Genomic DNA, 24,153 nt, shown 5'->3' on the forward strand with positions numbered 1-24,153 from the left:
AGAGAGATGAAGAATGAGAACTTATATCTCAAATTACAGTGACGACTCTCAATATCCTCTAAAAATCTACCAAAAACCTTCGAACAAGGTCAAGAACCAACAACGTCCAAAATCACACAGATTCTCAAAATATTCACACAGAATATTACACGAACAAAGGATCAATGAATCACTCTAAAACATGAATGAAGAACCATATCTTTTTCTCTCCCTTATTCTATCACTTTTCTCTCAAACCCTAAAGCCTGTGAAACGTTCGAATCAATGAACTCAAGAGTCAAAAGCCCCAAAAATATGAATCGTCTCCAGAAAGCTAAAGGTTCTTCTAGAACCATGATCATCCAACAGCCAAGAGAACATGATGTGTCAACCATCCAGAAGAAAACACACAACTTATAAAAGCGTGTTTCAATTAAACACGATTTATCGAAAACAACAAAAATTTGGTAGCAGCAATTTAAGGGAGAACTAGGGTTCGATCTCAACAATCTCCATCTTGCTATCAGATTTTGGTCTGTAAGTGCAGCCAAGAGCAATCACTCATTTCATCTTCATTTGCTCCATGTACCTGTATAAGAGTCACAAAGAATCAATAGATAGGAATTTAAGACAGTTTAAAAATTCATTTAAAGGAATCACCTTGGTACCTATATCTGATGGATATATATGAGTTGAAATCTTTTCAATTTTTATTATTCCTTTAGATGTTATATCTCTAATAAAATGATATTTAATATCAATATGCTTTGTTCTATCATGGAACATAGGATTTTTAGAAAGATGAATGAAATTTTGATTACCTGAAAACATAACTGTTTTAGTATCAACAAATCCAAACTCAGACAATAAACCACTTAACCACATTACTTTTTTTATTGCATCAGTGGCAGAAATGTATTCAGCTTCGATTGATGAAAAAGCAACTATCTTTTACAATTGAGATTTCTAGCTGACAACAATGCCACATTAGGTGTAAAAATAGGATGAAGTAGATCTCCTATTATCTCTATCCCCAACAAAATTCGAGTTTGTGTATCCTTTTAAGATCAATCATTCTTTATTAGATTTAAACACTAAACCTAATTGTGCAGTTCCCTTTAAGTATTTTAGCAACCATTTTAAGACATTCTAGTGATCTTCTCGAGGATTATTCATAAATTTGCTAAAAGTACTTATGCCTTATGCAAGGTCAGGTTTAGAACAAATCATTAGATACATCATAGAGCCTATGGCATTAGCATAAGGAATTTTAGACATCCTGACATATTCTTCATCAGTTTTGGGACAACTTTCACTAGATAACTTGAAATGACTTGCTAAGGGTAAAGATACAAGTTTACAGTCATACATATTGAATTTTTTCAAAATTTTAATGGCATAATCATATTGATTCAAAAACAGCATGTCATTCTCTTTATCCCTGACAATCTGCATGCCTAAAATCCTTTTAGCAGACCCTAAATCTTTCATGTCAAACTTAGATTTTCAACCTTTTCTTGACATTGTCAATTTCAATTTTACTTGAACTAGCCAACAACATATTATCAACATAAAATACCAAATATAAAACATTTTTACCCTCATTTTCCTTACAATACAAACATGTATCATATAGACTTTTTTTGAAGCCGAATTTTAAAACAAAAGCATCAAACCTTTTGTACTATTGTCCAGGAGTTTGCTTTAAGCCATACAAAAAGTTATTTAATAAACACAAGTTTTCTTAGCTTTACCCTTTTCAAAATCAACAGGTTTGTTTCATGTAAATGATTTCATCAAGTTCACCATACAAAAAAGCAATTTTAATATCTAACTGATCAAGCTCCCATTTAAATTTAGCAACAAGGGCCAGTAAACATCTAATGGCGGTATATTTCACAACAGGGGAAAAAATTTCATTATAATCAATCCCTTCTTTCTGAGTGAAGCCTTTTGCAATAAGTCTAGCTTTGTATCTTATATTATTACTACCACCTTCTCCCTGTTTTATTTTAGAAATCCACTTGCAATCTATAAGTTTTTGCCCTTTAGGTTTTTCTACAAGTTCCCAAGTTTTGTTTTTAAGAAGTGAGGCCATTTCTTCTTGCATGGCTTCACTGTCTTTACCATTTATGGCATCATCAAAAGAGTTAGGTTTACTTTCAGAAATTTCTTGGTAAGTAATTAAGGAAACAAAGTTATCACTGTCAAATCTGAAAGGTGGTCTAATATGCCTTATTTTCCTATCTCTTGTGAGTTGGTACTCATCAAGGGGAAAAGTTGCATGATCAAAAAGTTCAACATGATCATATTCCTGTTTAGTTTCAGTTTCAGTTTCATGTAGAATAACATTTTCTTCATGTTGAAAATTCCAAGCAGCAAGGTCAGAACTATTCTGGTTATTACAAAAGGACTCCACTTCAATTTGAACATCCTTTTCAGTTAAAACATTTTCTTTTCCTTCAAGGCAGGACATTAAGGATTCATTGAAGATAACATCTTTCCTAATTATAATCCTGTATCCCTTTTCAGGCTTAACCCACAGTCTATACCTATTAACATGTCCATCATAGCCTAAAAAACACATTTAAGAGATCTGGGATCCAACTTTCCAATATTTTGATGAGCATAAGATGTAACGACCCGGACCTCTCACCCAAGCTGTTAGCTTATGTACTGTTCGCTTTGGGTGGGTCTTACACCCACTTATCCCTCACTTGCCCAATTGGTACCAGGACACAACTTAAGGCTCTCTTATGTAGAGGTCAAGAGTTTGAATCCCGGAGGACGCGAAGAAAGCCGTGAGGGATAAGTGAACGCAAGGCCCACCCAAAGCGGACAGTACGTAAACTAATGGCTTGGGCGAGAGGTTCGAGTCGTTACAAAAAATGTAAACACCCTGACCCGCATGGACCGAAACGTCACTAGATTAACTGTACTTTAGTTATAAATTTGTTTAACTTGTTTTGAGTGGAAGGTATAAAGAATTAATTTTTTTATAATTTAATACTAAAAGAAAACAATTAAAAAAAAAAAAAAGAATTCATTCATACCGTATATACACTTTACATGTTGGATTAACGCACACTAAATATGCAACATACATTATTTTCAGCATACCATATTTGTATCATACTGTATATGCATGTAACCACTATTGAAGTGAAATCTTGCAAAACTTTGGAAGTAATATTGCTGTTTCAATTTTTATCTTAAACGGTAATTATCAAAATAAATTTGCTTGCATAGATATCGACCTCAAAACTTTATCAAATTCTAATGTAAAGTAGGAAACTCCTTATAATTTGACATAGTAAAAAATTAGCTTCCATCGGCACCATATGAGGTATTAAAATATTTTTTCAAAACCCAGCAGCGACCCGGTTGAAAGGTAAAGTAGTGCAGTTAACTTAAAATGAAATATAAATTTACACATACAACAAAACCACATGATTTTAAATTTATTTAGTATCTAATCCATGAAACTATCAAACCCAATTGGTTTCATTCAGAAATTTCAAGTAATGGTCGAGTTATGAATTTTTGAAGTCAAGGCAGACGCTGAAAAAATTGTGATTCTACCTAGTGCAGTTTACTTTATGCAACATATAAAATTCTACGGACATGGGATTGACATGATTCCAAGTTCATTCAATAGCTAACTTATGAGAATATCTAACACCACTAATTTTGTATAAAAATGCCAAGTAACGAAGGAGGTATGAAGTTTTACAGAAGAGGCAGAATCTGATTTTTTTTTTTTAAAAGAGACAGCAAAACTTTAAATCGCTAACATATTTTTTGAAAACGGTGATTTGTAAATTTATTCCTATGACACATATCTACTTTTAAACATAATTTATTCATAAAGAATGTTCGTAGAATAGATCCACACATGATATATATAGGAATCTAATTTAAAGAAAACATAAACATTTCATAATCAACTAAAGATATTAAATCACCGACTTCTCCATAGCATGTTGCATCACCATCTGACATCATCCATGCCCCAAGCAAGTCAAATCAATCCGTAGAAAGGGAATTAACCCATGAATTTGAAACTCAATAGATGTCATCGGTGCATTTCTTTATCAAACTAGAAATTTCGAACTATTGATTCATACCGTTGCACGTAGATGGATTTCCGGCAAAATTCAATTACTATAGTATTATCATAACATGTAGAGCCGAAGAATAATCATTCAAACTGTTGTAGTGTCATAGCACCGTACCCGAAAGTACCATTTCATTCAAACATTTATCGAAAATCATAATTTGAAACGAAGTAAACACTTGCACCTCTACCTACCTTGAATTTTTTTGGATATCAAAAAACAAAATGTGTAGAAAACCTTTCTTTTTCTCACCCTTATTATTTCCTTAGCTTAAATTGATGTGAAATATATATATATATATATATATATATAGAGAAAATGAGAGGAAATTCGAATTTGAAGAGGGATGTAGTGAAAGAGTGACATTCCACTTCTTGTAAACTTTCTTTTTAATGAAAAACTAAATGGGGGGGGGGGAAGGGAGTTATATTATCATTAAGTTTGTTAAATCAGGTCTTTAACTAAGAATTTGAAGAGTTTTTAAGCCTAAAAAAATAATTCATAAAAAATTTTGTAAAAACATCTACATGATGATTCGAACATGGGTTGCCTATATGAAATTCCATGTAGATGATCATTGTGGCAACTCAATTATTCATTAAATCTTCGTAATCAAATTTATTTAAACTTGATCTCTTAAATTGTTGGGCTTTTAATTAACTTATGGCTTGGGGCTTTCAAAATCTTAAATGGGTTGAACTTCCATAGCTCGTTTCTTGAATGAGCTAGGCTTGTGGTGTTAGATCATCACAGCATAATAGCCTAATTTCATTTTATTTCTCGAGCTTCTACATCCCTCACACTTTAAAGAAAATTTTATCCTCGAAATTTACCTTATGGATTGGCAAAGAGTGTCGAATATTTTTCTTCTCTTTTCCAAGTAGATTCTTCTACTCCATTATTATTCCATTGCATTTTGTCAAGTTGAATCTTCTTGTTCCGTAATTTATGTACCTTTCAATCCAGTATTTTAATAGTAATTCCTCATAAGATAAATCTTTGTGTTCTTCCACTGGTTCATAATTGACCAAGTGATTAGGATCATGCACATATTTCCTGATCATCGATATATGAAACACGTTGTGGACGGTTGATATTTTAGCGGCAAAGTACACCCTTTATTGGTGCTACCTTTAGAAAAAAATATCTCTCCAATTTCAAATTTCAAGTCTGTTGTCCTGGTATCTGCATAACTTTTTTGTCTATCTTGTGCGGCCTTTATCCTAATACGGATTTTATCAATGGCTTCAACCGTTCTTTCAATAATCTCTAGTCCCAATACTCTCTTTTCTCCAACTTTATCCCAATAAACAGGTGATCTGCACCTTTTATCATAGAGAGCTTCATACAGTGCCATTCCAATAGTCGCCTGGAAATTATTATTAAATGCAAATTTCACTAAAGGTAGATACGATTCCCAATTACGTCATAAATCCAGAACACAGGACCTTAGCATATATTCCAAAGTTTGAATGGTCCTTTCAGATTAACCATCAGATTGAGGGTGATACGCAGTACTGAAATTCAATTTCGTTCCCATAGCTTCTTGTAAGTTCTTCCAAAACTTTGACATAAATCTTCGATCCCTATCAGATACAGGGACACCATGCAATCTTACAATTTCTCTAATGTACAATTGCGCCAACTGATCTAGACTAAACGTCATTTTTATAGAAAGAAAATGAGTTGACTTTGCTAGACGATCCACTATTACCCATATAGCATTGTGTCCTTTTGCTGACTTTGGAAATCCTACCACAAAATCCATTGCGATATTTTCCCACTTCCATTCAGGTATGTCCAATGGATTTAATAACCCTGCTGGTCATTGATGTTCTACTTTAACTTGTTGGCACACTATATATTTTGCCACAAATGAGCCAATACTTCCTTTCATGTCCCTCCACCAAAATGTATCACGAAGGTCTCGATACATTTTCGTACCACCAGGATGTATGGTGTACGGGATGGAATGAGCTTCCTCCAATATACCCTTCCTCAAAACTTCATCCTTAGGTACACAAATTCTTCCTTTGAACATTAGCGCCTGATCAAAAGTTATTTCAAAAATCTTTCTCTTATCAATATCAATCTCGTTCTTAATCTTCTGCAAAAATGGGTCTTTACCCTGTGCTTCTATGATCGGATCTCTAAGAGTGGGTCGAACCATCAAAGTTGTTAAATGAACAGTGACTTGTTCTGTTGTGGTAATTACTTCGATTCACAAATTTTCCATGTCTTTGATCAACTCCATCGGAATAATAAGTAATGATGCCAACTGTCCCATTGACTTTATACTTAGAGCATCAGCAACAACATTAGCCTTACTTGGATGGTAATGAATAGAGCAATCATAATTATTTACTAGCTTCAACCATCGTCTCTGTCTCAAATTCAATTCCTTTTGTGTAAAGAAATAGCTAGACTCTTATGATCCGTGTAAATATCGTACTTTCCTCCATATAGGTAATGGCGATATATTTTTAACGCATGCACCACCGCTACAAGTTCTAGATCATGCGTCGGGTAATTTTGCTCATGTTGCTTCAATTGTCTTGATGCATAGACAATTACGTTTCCATACTGCATCAGTACACATCCTAAGCCGTATTTGGATGCATTACTAAATATAACAAATCCTTCTGAACCTTCAGCTATTGTTAATACAAGTACTGTAATCAATCGTTGTTTTAGCTCCTGAAAGCTTCGCTCACACTTATCTGTCCATTGAAACTTTACTCCTTTCCTTGTCAATTGTATCATTGGTCTAGCTATTTTGAAAAATCCTTCTATAAATCTTCGATATATTTAGCCAATTCCAAAAAACTTCGAACTTCACCAGCATTAGTCGATTTCTTCCAATTAGTGACCGCTTTCACCTTTTCCAGGTCTACTTCAATTCCTTGGGCAATAACTACATGACCAAGGAATCCAACTCGTTCAAGCCAAAATTCAAACTTTTTAAATTTGGTGTATAACTTTTCCTTGTGTAATATTTCTAGAGCTATTTTAAGATGTTTCTCATGTTGATCTTTACTCTTGGAATATATTAAAATGTCATCAATGAAGACTGTAACAAATTTATCCAAATATTGATGAAATACTCTATTCATCAGATCCATAAACACTGTCGGAGCATTTTCCAATCCAAATGGCATAACTATGAACTCGTAATGTCCATAACGAGTTCTGAAAGCTGTCTTAGGTATATCACTTTCCTTAACCTATCATAAATTGATATTGGAAAATACCTTAGCCCCTTTTTAATTGATCAAAACAAATTCTCGATTCTCGGGAGAGGATACCTATTCTTGATGGTCAAATGATTCAACTCCCGATAATCGATACACATCCGCATACTTTCATCTTTCTTCTTTACAAACAATACCAGGCGTCCCATGGTGATACATTTGGTAGAATAAAACCAATGCCTAACCATTCTTGTAACTGGATTTTTAACTCCTGAAGTTCTTTTGGGGCCATTCTATATGGAGCTTTAGATACTAGTGCCGCTCCGGGAACTAAATCAATTGTGAATTTCACTTGTCTATCTGGTGGAATACTAGGTAGATTTTCTAGAAACACATAAATTCTTCTACCATTGGTACATCCTCTATCTTTATCGTTGCTAGTTTTTCTTTGGAGATAATAACTAGAAATCCTTGAGATGTTTTATTTCTCAACATTTTCTCAACTTGTAAGGCCAATACTAGTTGGAGATGGGTTTGGTCTTTATTCTAGGGAAAGAAAATAGTTTTTCTCCTGGTTTCTAAAAAGACACTTCCTTTTCTCTGCAACGAATGGTTGCATAATTATATCTTAATCAATCCATGCCCAAAATCACGTCAAAGTCTTTCATCTCTATCATATACAAGTCAGCTTCAATTGTTTTTTTCCTCAATTTTGAGATTCACAGACCTAGTGAATTGATCAGTGTTTAATGTTCTGCCTGATACGATGCTAACTTCTAGTGTACTCTCTGACTTATTACAAGTAATACTAGAAGTGAAATGATTTGACATAAGAATCATGTTTAAGTCTGGATTTAACCCTTGCTTGAACCTTTGAGTCTTCTTAATTTTCGTGTCAACTAGGTATGGAGTATATCTTGAGAGTTGGTCTAACTTTCTTTCATAATCAGTTCAGGACATATTACCCTGCTTGAATTGAAGGAATTCGCTCTCTTTGGAATCTATTATAAACTGAGGGAAGTACTTGTCCATTACTTCCTACTTGAATTGTTCTCCACATTAACGTTAATTGTTGCTCTGGGGTCTTAGTTTGAAACATCGAATCCCACCAGTGACTTGCATCAATGATAAACATAAACTCCGCACATTGGACCTTTTGGACGTCAATGCAATCGATGAGTCGAAAAATTTGCTCTAACTTACGAAGCCAGTCTTCAACTGCTAGTGGACCAAATGCTCCATCTAAGGCAGGGGTTTATGCCTTCGAAGAATTTAATAATTAATTTTTTTTAATAAACGAGTAATCTCTACTCATTTCACTCTTGGTCTTCCTCTAGGTCCTCCTCTGGGTTTTCCTCTTCGTCTTTGCTAGTATTGATCACAATTGATAGTACAACCTCATCATCTGAGGTCACTACCTATTTGGATCCCATATGGAAGATAACATCACCGATCATAGTCTCCCAATTACAGATACATGCATTGCAAAAACCTCAAAGTCAAGTTCCTTAGGTTCACCTTCCAAGATTTTGGGATAGCATATGTTCTTGTATAAGCTTCACGATTTGTTTCTCACAATGTGCAAGAGTTTCTAGTAAATGACCTGTTGCTTGTCAGTCACTAAGCCTTATTCTTTGCGTTTAGCCAATGTTGGTACATATTTCGTATGTGATTGTCAAAGTCTACAAATTTGTCAGCCTCAAAATCTAGGCAAGCTCGAAAATCTATCTCCAATTCACTAATATGGTTCATTTCCTTTGAATTTTTGACTTTCCTTTGCCAATTGCAACCCATAACTTTAAGCTCCAGCCCAATAAATGTCTTTTGAATAACTCTTTTTTTTTTCAAACTACATTAATCTTTACATATAAGGTATACATAAAGAAAAATATAAAATGAAGTGAAACATGGAAAACATAACTATAGAATCATAACATTTTGCATAAGAAAGATTTTAATTTTGCTTAGTTAAACATACCTGGGTCGTAGGATGAGGTCGACTAATTGGATGCGAGATGCCATAGAGTGCCTTAAATATTTCATTTTTCTCATCTTTTAATATTTCATTTTTCTCAGAGTACGAGTCTACAGAACCGACTAAACTCGTACTCTGATACCACGTTGTAACGCCCCGACCCGAATGGACCAAAACGTCACTAGATTAACTGTACTTTAGTTATAAATTTGTTTAACTTGTTTTTAGTAGAATGTATAAAGAATTATTTTTTTAATAATTTAATATTAAAAGAAAACAATTTTTTAAAAAAACGAATTCATTCATACCGTATATGTACTTTACATGTTGGATTAACGCATGCTGTATATGCAACATACAATATTTTCAGCATACCATATTTGTATCATACTGTATATGCATGTAACCACCATTGACGTGAAATCTTGCAAAACTTTAGAAGTAATATTGCTGTTTCAATTTTTATCTCAAACGGTAATTATCAAAATAAATTTGTTTGCATAGATATCGACCTCAAAACTTTATCAAATTCTAATGTAAATTAGGAAACTCCTTATAATTTGACATAGTAAAAAATTAGATTCCATCGGCACCATATGAGGTATTAAAATATTTTTTCAAAACCCAGCAGCGACCCGGTTGAAAGGTAAAGTGGTGCAGTTAACTTAAAATGAAATATAAATTTCCATAGACATCAAAACCACATGATTTTAAATTTATTCACTAGCTAATCCATGAAACTATCAAATCCAATTGGTTTCATTCAGAAACTCCAAGTAATGGTCGAGTTATGAATTTTTGAAGTCAAGGCAGAAGCTGAAAAAACTACGATTCTACCTAATGCAGTTTACTTTCTGCAACATATAAAATTCTATGGACATCGGATTGACATGATTCCAAGTTCATTCAATAGCTAACTTATGAGACTATCTAACACCACTAATTTTGTATAAAAATTCCAAGTGATGAAGGAGTTATGAAGTTTTAAAGACGAGGCAGACCTGATTTTTTTTAAAGAGACAGCAAAACTTTAAATCGCTAACATATTTTTTGTAAACGGTGACTTGTAAATTTATTCCTATGACACATATCTACTTTTAAACATAATTTATTCACAAAGAATGTTTGTAGAATAGATCCACACATGATATATATAGAAATCTAATTTAAAGAAAACATAAACATTTCATAATCAACTAAAGATATTAAATCATCGGCTTCTCCATAGCATGTTACATCACCATCTAACATCATCTACGCCCCCAAGCAAGTCAAATCAATCTGTAGAAAGGGAATTAACCCATGAGTTTGAAACTCAATAGATATCATCGGTGTATTTCGTTATCAAACTAGAAATTTCGAACTATTGATTCATACCGTTGCAAGTAGATGGATTTCCAGCAAAATTTAATTACTATAACATTATCATAACACGTAGAGCCAGAGAATAATCATTCAAACTATTGTAGTGCCAAAGTACCGTACCCGGAAGTACCATTTCATTCAAACATTTATCGAAAATAATAATTTGAAACGAAGTAAACATTTGTACATATACCTACCTTGAATTTTCGTGGATATCAAAAAACAAAATGTGCAGAAAGTCTTTCTCTCTCTCTCTCTCTCTCTCTCTCTCTCTCTCTCTCTCTCTCTATATATATATATATATATATATATATAAGAATTTGAAGAGTTTTTAAGCCTAAAAATATAATACATAAAAAGTTTTATAAAAATATCTACATGGTGATTCGAACCTGGGTTGCCTATATGAAATTTCATGTAGATAACCATTGTGACAATCCAGTTATTCATTAAATCTTCGTAATCAAATTTATTTAAACTTGATCTCTTAAATTGTTGGGCTTTTAATTAACTTATGGTTTGGGACTTTCAAAATCTTAAATGGGTTGAGCTTCCATAGCTCATTTCTTGAATGAGTTAGGCTTGTGGTGTTGGATCATCACAACATAATAGTCTAATTTCATTTTATTTCTCGGGCTTTTACATAAGCAGCATAGCCAAAGACTTTCAAATAGGAGTAATTCATAGGAATATTAAACCACACAGTTTTAGGAACAGCAAAATTCAAGGCACTTGTAGAACTCTTGTTAATTAAATAGGCTGCAGTCTTAACTGCCTCACCCCATAACATTTTAGGTAATCCAGAACTTAATAGCATATACCTTACCTTATTTAACAAAATCCTGTTCATTCTTTCAACTATTCCATTCTGTTGTGGTATGAGTGTGACTGTTCTATGTTTTAGAATGCCATACTCTTTACAAAAATTATTAAATTCTTGATTGCAAAATTCCAGGTTATTATCAGTTCTTAGCACTTTTAATTTAAGATCAGTTTGATTTTCAACCTGAATTTTCCAATTCTTAAAAACAGAAAATATTTCATCTTTTGACTTCAACAAAAACACCCAATTTTTTTTTTTTTGAAAAATCATCAATTATTAACATAAAGTATTTGAAACCAGATAGGGTGGACATAGTGGCAGGACCCCACAAATCAGTATGCAAATATTCAAGTTTTTGTTTAGATTTGTGGATTCCAGTTGAAAAATGAAGTTTAACTTGCTTTCCTATAATACATTGTTCACAAGAACCAAAATCACCTAGATTTATTTTTCCGAACATACCTTTAGATTGTAATGTATTTAAACTCTTTTTACCAATGTGACCAAGTTTTTCATGCCATAACTTTGCCAAAGTAAAGTTTTCAAATACAGCACAAGCAGTTAGACCTAACAAAGGTTTAGCATTCAAACAATACAAGCCATGTTTCTTAGGGGTAGAAATAAAGACTTTTATCTCCCCTAAGAATTTTAATGTATCATTTCCCTATATTTATGTTAAACTCCATATTATCTAACATGCCTAAGGACGTTAAGTTTCTTTTCAAATCTGGGACATATCTAGTTTCATTTAGAAACAAAACATTTCCATTATCTAGTAGTAGTTTAACAATCCCTATACCACTAACTTTGTAGGCAAAGTTATTACCCATTTTAACTTGCCCACCTTTGGTTTTCTCAAAATCAATAAAACAATTTTTATTTGGACACATATGAAAAGAATAGCCTGAGTCAAGTATCTATTCACCACTTAACCTCTTTTCAGTTCTAAATAAAACTAGACCATTTTCAGTTTTAGTTTTATCATGGACCAAAGCATTACTGCCATCTTCAAGACCCTTTGCTTTAGTATCATATTTCTTTTTGAAACAGTCTTTGGCAAAATGACCATTTTTTCCACAATAATAGCACTTTTTGTCTTTTGCATTATTTTTTGTCTTGTTTCTTTCTAACCATTTCTTATTTTCTTTAGAAAACTTAGAGTAGTGTTCTGACCTACTATGAGTTTTACCCTTGGACAGCAAGTTTACCCAGTGTAATTGTTACTTGACTCAGCCTTAATTTCTTGTGCCTTATTTCTTGAAGCATTTATTATAATGTCAGTGGTGAGGTCATCTCTCCCATATTCTAGAGCAACCACAATGTCCTTATATCTCTCACTTATGGCGTCCAACAAAATTACAGCCAACTGATCTTTTGAAAGTTTTTCATCATAATTGGCCAAGTCTTAGGTGGGTTTAGTAAATTTGCTCAAATTCTCATCCAGGTCAACGGAAGGATCCATTTTAAAAGAGCAGAATTGTTTCAAAGGAAAACACTTATTTTGAGTAGTCTTAGTCACATATTTGGCCTAAGTTTGACCCAAAGATCAGCAACAGTTTTAGTTTCTTCAATTTCTCTAATCACATTTTCAGTTAAGAATAAAAATATAGTACTCCAGGCAACTTCTTTAAGTTCAGCTTTCTTAGCAAGGGAAAAATCACCAGGCCAAGTATCATCTACATCTTTTACACATATCATTTGCATTAAAATGACTCTCATTTTTTGGTTCTACATATTAAAATCAATTTTTCCATCAAATGGACTCACCTCAAATTTAGCAATAGCCATATTAACAAGAAAATGATGTACTAATGCCAACACAGTATAGAGACAAATCAAGTATTCAAGTTGGTGAAACAAGGAAAGATCATATTATTACACACAATAATGCAAGACTCACTTAGGGTCTATTTGATAGGCACCCAATTCCATGGAAAATGGAATTTGTTTTCTAACTTTCACTTTTTGTCATGTTTGATAGCAAATTTTTTCCATGGAATTCTCTTTCTTGGTTTTCTTGGTTTGCTACATTTCTTGGTTTTCCTTGAAATTCGGGATTGGTTTTCTAGGCTGATCTGCCCTTTTTTTTGTTGGCAATGGAAATAAATTCTAAAAATTATTGTAAAAAAAATATTTCCCTTTAATTGATAATTTTTATGTAAAACAAAGTCAAACGAACACCAAAAAATAGATGTTTTTCTTGATTTTTTATGGTAATGGAAACAAATTTCATCCCTAATACCAATAAAATCTATCCATTTAATTGACAATTTTAATGTAAAACAAAGTCAAACAAACACAAAAAATTCTTTTATTTTAACATTTTTCACGTGAAAAATTATATCAATCAAACACAATAATTTACAATTTTCAGGAAAATAATTTTTAGGTAATTCAATTCCTTAAAATTCGTTTTCTTTCCACCTAAATTCCATCTTTGTAATCAAACGGACCCTTAGTTCAAGTAGTTTATTTAAAGTATAGGCAAAATTACTTATAGAAAACAACACAGAGATCATTTAACTATATTTCACAGATTTCTCCAGCAAGATTTCCCAAGTACACACCCGTAATTAATTTATCTCAAATTCTTGAGGCCTCGCAGGAGCCTCGGGATAAAGACTAGTCTCAAGGGGGTTTGAACGGTGTACGGTGCATCAAGGAAAAGGTCAAGAAACCCTAATTCTAAACTGTAAAAATTTTCAAAAGTTAAAGATCTCACCAAGCGAATTTATATAAACTCGAATTTGTAATTTTTATCAAAAACAGATCCCAAAAAACTTCAAGATCTGCCTCTTTCCTCGGAGATGAGTGTAGTCTAGTGCCCTTTCCACAAATATCAGGGTTCTTGTTCCTCAATCCAGTGCTCTGATACCATTGAAAAGCTAAGATCATAGATATCGGTGTTAAGGAACAAAAATAACTTGAGCAAACAAAATAAACTGCAGAAAATTAAAATTGAACACCAAAGAATTATTTCGGCCTTCGTCTCAGAGGTTCAGAGACGACTTCTAACACCTACATCCCCCATTGAGCATCCAGTGAAAGGATTATGCTCGGTTGCACTAAAAATAGTCCAAAATGGCAACAGAGATTACAAAAGTCTAGAGAGTTGGAGAGTGAGAACTTATCTCTCAAATTACAGTAATGACTCTTAAGATCCACTAAGATTCTACCAAAAACCTTCGAACAAGGTCAAGAACAAAGAACACCCCAAATCACACAGATTTTCAAAATATTCACATAGAATATTACACAGACAAATTATCAATGAATCACTCTAAACTTAAAATCAGAGATTTTAGGAAGAAAACATGAATGAAGAACCATCTCTTTTCCTCTCCCTTTTCCTATCACTTTTCTCTCAAACCCTAGAGTATGTGAAATATTTGAATCAATGAACTCAAGAGACAAAAGCCTCAAAAATATGAATCGTCTCCAGAAAGCTAAAGGTTCTTCTAGAACCATGATCATCCAATAGCCAAGAGAACACCACGTGTCAACCATCCAGAAGAAAACACACGACTTATAAAAGCGTGTTTGAATTAAACACGGTTTACCGAAAACAACAATAATCTGGTAGCACCAATTTAAGAGAGAACCAGGGTTCGACCCAACATCAATGAAGGTAGTATAATGAGTTTTGTTACACAGATAGGATAGCTGACAGGGATTAAAAATAGGGATACATCTGTCAACATTTCGTTTGACGGTTTGGGAAAAAAAGAAAGAAAGAAAAAATAATCACACAAGTGCTGCCAATGTAGCACCTGTCACCTACCTTGTCTCCTATCCCTGTTTAAGCAGCATTCTTGCAGTCTAATAGTGCTTGCTGGCTATGAAATGACTTGGCATCCACATCATCCAATACTGCAGTTTGCATCATTGAACAGTCATTAATTGCCACGTCCAAAAACACAGTAGCAAAGTGTCCACATCAATCTTCCACCCATGCCTTGGAATTATTACAATAATTATTTGAAGAATTTAACGAAAATTGATTCAAATGATAATCAGTAAACTAAAATTGAGAGTTCAAAGAAAATTGGAATGACATCAATTTGAACTATATTGAAACTAAACTTTAATTTCCTTCTGAATATCGTTGAAATATTTAAAATAATTTCTTTTTATTGCATCCTCAATGCTCGGAATGTCTTTGTTGAAACCCTCGTTGTAAAACATAAGACTTCAGAGAGATGATCCTTTAATCTTCAACAAGTGTAATTAATTCTCACTCTTTTGTAGTTAATGTCACAAACTTCACTTGAAAAATATAAAGCCAGCGACACGTTTAGACAAAAATTTTCAAACTTCATTAAAAGTCTTGTAACATAATTTTAGTAGTCGATAAAACACACAACTTGCATAGATAAGAAGTCAAATTGGTGTGTGTTCATCCAATTGATGTATGTGCTGCTCACTAAAATTGACCATATTCATATGCTACTGTAACTGATGAAAGAGAATTGGAAGAACACAGAATCCCCACTTGACTCCTTATCTATCTTTTATTTTGGAATTAAGGAGAAAAAGATCTTATCCAATCGCCATGCCTGACAGACAAACCAACAAACACAATTTAACATGGATTTGAGTTTCTTTGTTATGGGTCTGGAGTAGTTGAATTGTCAAGCTGGAATAACTTTTGTTGTTTTTTTATCTTATAAAACCCTAGGACCATGTTTGTCTTTTCTTTTTTCACAATAATTGCATAAAGAGTAAGTTTCACAGGCGTGCTTCAAAGGAATGGGCCAAATTGTTGAGTGCTATGAGAACTCTGAAGATAGTCTTGTTGGCCATCTTCAATATTTTAGCAATCTGAATTTGAGGTTCAAAAATTGCTAAGACGTGGCCGAATTCGAAGTATAATGTCGGCTGCATTTTCTTTTATAGGATATAATATTGTTTTTTAATAAATAAGAGTCGTTGTATTAAGTTGATGATTATACATTGTAGGAAGTACAATATCATACACACCTTATTGACGACGTAATCATCCAAATTGAACAACGAAGTTGACGTTGCAAGAACCTGTCATTATACTCTGGACTCTAGCGATGTATCACTTGTTTCTAGAATCATAATAAATGAAGTGGGTTAAAAACTATAGTTTAAAAGACGTCTTCACCCTCTCACTTGAGAGAGAGAGAGAGAGAGTTTTAAAAACGATCAAGTTGAGAAGAGTAGATAAAAAGATAACCACATTTACAAAATTATGTTTTTAAATCCTGAATCCATCATATCGGGACATGAAACCATTCTCTTGGAAGCATATCCCTTTTAGCCTTTATTTCTACAAAGATTCAATAAATCCTTTTGGAATTATCTATATATCGCTTTTCTTGGACACTTTATCCTTGAGGACTTCCAAATTATGAAAGGACATGAATTGATAGCTAAATTTGGATATAATATCATAAATAAATCATATTTATGTCATCATTAATCAATATGAGTAATTAACAATAGATATCCTCTCTCTCATAATTTGAATAAGTAGAAAATTGAACAATATCTCTTTTGAAAATATTCTAATTGTGGGAGCATTTCATATTTTGAAAGGGATAAACTCAGGAACAATATTTTATGTTTAATGCCTGATTAAAAAAGAAAAAAAAATTACTTATATGGAAGTGCCTGAGAATTCAATTTTTTTTTAATTTTTTTTTTTGGGGAAAAAAATACTATTTCAACTAAAAATCCAAAAAAGGAGTTATTTTTATGAAAGCTCAATCATGTTCCCAAAATAAAATAAAATAAAATATTGACTAGTTATATATGAACTTTCGATAGAAGTCCTTTCAACTTGTTGCGATAAATTTTTTACCTATTTTTTTATACCTATTTTTTAAAGCTTAGCATAGCACGCTCATAGTTAATATTTGATCGCCTAGTGATGATGGTAGGAAATTAATGGAGAAAGACTACATGATTCCAAGTTGATTGAAAAATAAATAATGCTATATGTCTGTTGAGAATCATCCTTGTGATGTGGGATAAAATAATAAGGTCAATTAAATGTGTGGAGGTCTTATCATTTAATGAAATATCACACGATGATTGTCCTCAATTTTACATGTAAAACTACTCTTAAAATATGGGATATCTAAGGTCCTTTTGGCACAGTTTCTGCTTCTGTTTTGTTTAGAAGAGTTTTCGGATAAAATCATATTGAATCAATTTCCTTTAAAAATTACTCGAGTTAGACAAATCACTCTCATAAAATTATCCACACATGTTCATAAGTAACTTTTTAGTCTCAAAAACAGTTCAAAAGTTCTACTCAACAAGCTCTCACTCTTTGAATTAAATGAAGTGTCTTACGATTATGTTGAACAAGTAAAGATATAAATCTGGAATGGTAGGGTATCACAACGTTTGACAAAAGAATTTTTTTTAAAAAGGATATGGAAATAATTGAATAAAAGAGTAACTATTTCTTATCAACAATCTTGTTTGATAATTTTCTTTTTCTTTCACTAATTTATGAAAAATTTGTTCGAGTTCTTTTATAAACAGAACGACTTTGATGTCCACTAACAAAAATATCTGTGCTAGCTGCCTTTTCTTTTTTGTTGCAATTTAATGGAGCTATGTGTTATTTGTTGCGACTTTAACGTACGTCCACTAACAAAAATCTCCCACAACATGGAATCCTAGGAAAACATGAATCTAATAAATCTGCAATTATCAGTATCTTATTTACAAATTTATTCATTTAGTGATCTACAAAACAATTTCGTGATTATTTTCCAATCTCTACCCCTATACATTGCAATCTGCTAAATTCAAATAGCCTACTCAACAATGTCAAAATTGTTCTTAGTCAACAAATGTCTAATTGCGGATCAACTTCATTGTCGCCATCTAGAATCGTCCAGCCCTACTTGTAAGCACTTTATGTCTCCACCAAACATTTACTCTTGACCACCACTAATATCGCACATTACAATTATTGATCTATTTCCTTTCCAAACATAATCTTTACCATCCAACTTCTTTCTCATTTCTTAATTATTAACGATGTTTATTATGGAACGTTAGCACTACTCAAAATACATTGTAGACCTTTAATGATTCTTCATCTAACTATAAATCTTGAACAATTATCTGATTTAATTAAATCATGTGAGAAGCAAGCTAACCATTTTCCCATTCAAGAATTCTTTACTACAAGATAAAGGAAACTCAACTGCAGGGTTGGAATTATGGGAGCTTATCTCTTAATTCAATTATGTATTGAAACTTAATTCTCTTAATACATTTTATAGATTAATTGTAATAATAAATTTTTGAGTTTTTAATTCCGTGTGAACATATTTAAAATTCGATTCCTCATTTATTCCTAAAATTAACTCAAGGGAAAATTGAGAAATTTAAAATATTATTATGGATGTTGTAGTTTAGAAGTGTTTCTCCAACTCCTCCACTTATATACGTATCATAGATAGATGTAAATTATAGATTAGGTTTATCTATGAATTGAAAAGAAAATTAAAAGAAATTATTAACGCACTATGCTCATCGATATGTCATAGGTAACTTTAATATTGGCTTGAAGCACAATCAATCCCATTGTTGATCTGTCAGATTTAAAAATAGATTTCAACTAGTTGTCATAGGAAGTATTTCATGTGTTCCAACTGCTCACAGATAAGGTAGACTTTAAGAAATTTGCGATCTTAGGCAAAATTAATGAGGGAGTCTTTTCGCAAATAATGATGATAAGGAAAATTGATAGAGTAAATGATCACTTGGGAAAATTCAATTAGTAATTGTCGTTGGAATTACCATAGAAGATTCTGATCGAAATTTCCCTGTTAATGATTATCAAAGACAATATCGTTGGTATTGATGTTGGCAGCCAATGACAATGTTTTAGTTATTGAAATTTTATTACTTATATATTTTTATTTTTCTATTAGTTGTTGACTATTAGTCAAATATATTTTTATTTTTTTTCTTTATAATATAAACAATGGATGAGTTATTTTTGAAATGTTATTTAGTCTCGACAGATAATCTTTTGTATTAATTTTTATATTTATCACTTTATTTAATAAAAATGTTTTAATTTAAAATCATTTAACTGTTTATTAATGTTATTAACTAAAATGCAAATTACGTTTTAAATTGTTATTTTAATTGACAATTTTTTTTTATTGAAGTAATTTTATTTTTTTTTCAGATTACTTTATTTTACTATGAAAATTTTATTGATAAATTAAATAAGCCACCTGCTTTGTGATGGTGGAAGAGTCAACAACCAAAAATTTATTATCATTTTGCTCAACCTATAGAACTCGAGGTGTCTATTCGTCTAGGGCTTTTCGTCGCTAGTGGTTGGATGGGACATTGAGAGTTAAGAAGAAAGTAAATCTTTCTAATATTATAAAGAGAGAATTGCTGAAATTGAATTTAATGGATAAAGATTACAAATTTTCGTATTGATTAAAATATAAGATACTTTTTCACGAATATATGTCTTGATATTCATATTTAGAAATGGCTGGAAATTACAACTTTTGAAAAAATCCTTGCTCTAAAGAGGAGAAGGAATTTATTGAATAAAGCACTAATTTTCATAGTTATAGCTCTTTTTTTTATGAAAGTAATCGTTCAAGTGTTTTTTGTTTACTGTCTCTAGAATATCATCAACAATTGATTAAGAGGAAACGAGTTCATATACAAGATTGAAGGTATTGCAACGACTTTGATTTCAGCTAATTAAAATTTCACACTTCATGAAACCTCGAAAGAATATGAATGTAGTAAATTTACAATTTTGAACAATTTATATACAAAGTCATTAATTTAGTGATCTTGATTCAATTTCATTGTCTTTTTCAGTTTCCCATTACATTTTATTTCCTACCATATGGTCCATATACATCATGCTTTCTCAACATTATCAAATTGTTCTTAGTCAAGAAATGTCTATTGTGAATCAACTCGTTTGTCGTCACCCTTCGTCCTTGTAAACACTCTATCAAACATTCACCCCTCAACAATCATCAGCTTTGTTGATCTAAACGTATAGTGGATTAGTTCTGATTCCATTGGACCAAGGTGAACAAGTTGTAAAAATATAAAAAGAATAAATTCGATTCTAGAGTCGAATACCCACGATTTCAGTTCAAGAATCAATAGCTATCAGAGCCTCAATGATGCTCGATTCTAATTTCTTTACCATATCTAATGTATTAAACATCGTTAATTATAGTGTCTTACACTAATCAAGAGACAGTTAATTCTTGATCTAATTTAAAACATGTGAGAAACAAGGCTAACCATTTTTGAAAAACCAATTTAAGAACTATTTACTACATGATAGTGGACACTCGATTGCAAGTTTGGAATCATGGGACCTGACAAGTTATTCTTGTTCCCTCACCCCACCCACTAATAAAAGTCGCATTTTGTGTATCCACTAATGATGGACGACTAAAATATTAAACTTAGTATGGTTGCCAACCATTTCGTGACTGGATTCTTTCGGTGAATTAAGATTTAATTATTGACTAATCCTCTAATGTTCCAGTTTTAATTAGGGATTGAAACCTGTGCAATTAATCATTGTGTGACAATATAATTGACAGCCAACATAAGTACGTCTTAATTCATGAACCTGTGATTAATCTAGTGATTATGTCCCTAAACAGGATCATGATCCTGGCCTTACAAAATCTAATCCGGGACTATGTCATAATCTCAACAAAAAAAAAAAGGCAAAAAGGCTGATCAAATGACGAACTTTATTTGACTAGATTTAGTGCTGAATCATGATTATGTTTGACTGTTTAATTTGGATAAGAACTCGATTTTGTCATGTTAATTTTCAGCTAAAATTTGAATGGTTTAATTCATTTACAGCTTTCTCTAATCGAAATGACGAGAAAAACTCATATCTATGAAATTAAGATTAATTCAATCAAACAAAGTAATACAATTATCTTGTTATTACATGAAAAATTCCACTCTATGATTATAGAAGACTTTAGAATATAAAGAGAGAAGTTAAGAGCTTTTTTGACATAAGAGCATTTTCAAGTAGCTCTTTAAACATGAGATGATCTCTATTTTAAAGAGTCAACCCTTAAAATCATGCTCCAATAAACTCTTTAAATTAACATTTTAATTTAGAGAGTGCAAACTCAGTCTATAATTAAATGCATTCAAAGTTTTCAATTTTTAATGTAGGAAAATGATAAAATAATCTAGAAAAAGCTAGTTAAAATAAAAAATAGAGAAAAATAATAATTATTTTCATTGAAACTTGCTCTAAGGGTCGTCAAAAATGGTGTTTTCCGAACTCAGTTCAACGTTATTTTTCTTTACCAAACAACCAATCCAATTAGTTCCGATCCACAACCAAATATTCATCTTGGTTGCAGCTCAATCTCACCCACAAACGACAAGATAACGGTGATGATTTGTAGTCACAAAGGCAAGGAAGAATACACCACAAAGGAAGCAAGGAAGAGACCAAAAACACAAAGTTTATCATCGGTTTTGGCACCATGAAGGAGGCCGGATTTCTCTCTTATAGGCAGCCAATTTCCTCCTCTTCATACACACATAAATCACACACTAAAATGGCTAGAGTTAAAACCATATAAGTAGGCTACATTAGGCTTTTAGTAGGACCAATAATAAGGTTAAATATGACAAGATTTAAAGTCGTTCAAGAGGTTATATAAATGGGCCAGGTAGAACCTTTGAACTTGGTTGTTGGTATCTATTTCACTCATCGGCCGAGGCCTATGAAATATATATTCTCACGTTAATATCATAACCCGAAATTTATTGGGTATCAAAATCCAACAAATCCACCTTGATGTCCAGTAAACCTGCAGGCACATATGCAAAAATATCTCACCACACTTATCCTATCCCATTTTGTATTGCTTACACCTCAAGAATACATATCTCTTCTCATCACTCACCATGCTCATTAGACTGATTACTCAACACATGTCTAACTGGTAAGCCACAACATATCATAACTCTACGAGATAATCCTCTATCACCACATCACTTCTGCCAACCTAAGTGGATAACTGGTCTCCACCTAACAGAAGTGATAGAAGTACTTCTCTCACATTCCACCTGATCAGGGTTTCTTCACGGATAAATGATTCTAGATATTTAATCACCTGTGTACTCGTCATCCAAACGTCACACTCCACATCTCTGGTACAGACCACCAAAGTATCCCCAAGCATCTATATTCCACATTACCAAAAGATATACAACACCCCACTAATGCATCACAAGCTCACTATGACAAAACAATACCTTTCAGGGACCACGAAGGTTAAGCTTAGTTTAAATTGACCCACGCACTACGAGGTTACTCCAATCACCAATGCTTGAAAAATTCACAAAGGAAATGGAGTAGGTGGCACTCATAAAGAGAATAGAAAAAAGAGTTGGTTACTTCATTACACTTACAAAAAAGGCTTACAAAGAAGAAGAAGATAACTTTATATGGCTGCTTCATACAATCTTACAAATCACATAGGCTCACAAAGATAAAGGAGAAAATGGTTGCCCATCTTTCTTTTGACTACCACACTCTCACACCACCCACAGAACAAATGAAATACACCACAAATCTCAACATATTATGCATGCAAACACATTACACAAAGTAATAAGATCACTCTAATTCATGTACTTATACACATCAAAATTGTTGAAAGTGTAACATATCAAAGCAATAGAATTAAGCAATCACGTGCATGCAGAAAGGATTATACACCGATGCACATGCAGCAACCAAATTTACTCTCAATAAATCTCACTAGGATCATCACTCGACCCAATGACAGTATTCGCCCCATCTCTCTCCTTATCTTTCTTTTTTATCATTCTTAAGACAATCTATTTTACCAAGTCCAAATTTACCACAGTTAAATCATATCTTACTTTTCACACCTGCCTTAGGCCTACACATGCCATCAATACCAGATAATGACTACAAGCAAATTATAGACATAATTCACATAGAATAATTAAACAAACTTTCCTAAGGTCACATTCAGTTCCAACGGTGTAGAAAAGATTGGCAACAATTCACAAAAAATTTAAGGCAAATAATTTCTAGATCTAGCAAAAAGCAATGATTATCCCTTCACGCTAACCACAATTCTACTATCATCCCATATGATGACTTTTAATGCAAAAAATAAATTAATATACACAATAATTTCAATTGCAATAATAAAAAGCAACGAACATGATATCGAACAGAACAATCCAAGTCCATAAATTATGAGAGGTGCGAATTTTTCACTTTAGGACCACCACTATTTGTCTAGAAGTCTCTAGTAATCGCAGGAATCAATCAACCACAATTGAATCCCCAACGTACAAAGAACATAATCGTCTAGACTTCGCTGTATAACTTGAAATAGAAAACTAACAAAACCAAAATGTCAAAATTGATGTTAGAAAAAAATTGCCTGAAGACACCTCCGCCTACAGACACCTCACGCACCCTCATGCGACGCCTACGCTCTCTTCTCGTGGGCTTCACACATAGTAGGAGAGTCCCATGCGTCGATCACCCTAGTGCGCCTCTACCTACACATCATGTCGATAGTCTCGGTTTCACCAAACTTTTTCTGGATTGAACAAAAATCTCAAAAACAACCTCAATTTTTTGGCAGTTTTTAGTACAGTTTTTCGATCTGT

The sequence above is a fragment of the Olea europaea genome, chromosome 11 (genome assembly GCF_002742605.1).
Source record: "Olea europaea var. sylvestris chromosome 11, O_europaea_v1, whole genome shotgun sequence".
NCBI lineage: Eukaryota > Viridiplantae > Streptophyta > Magnoliopsida > Lamiales > Oleaceae > Olea > Olea europaea.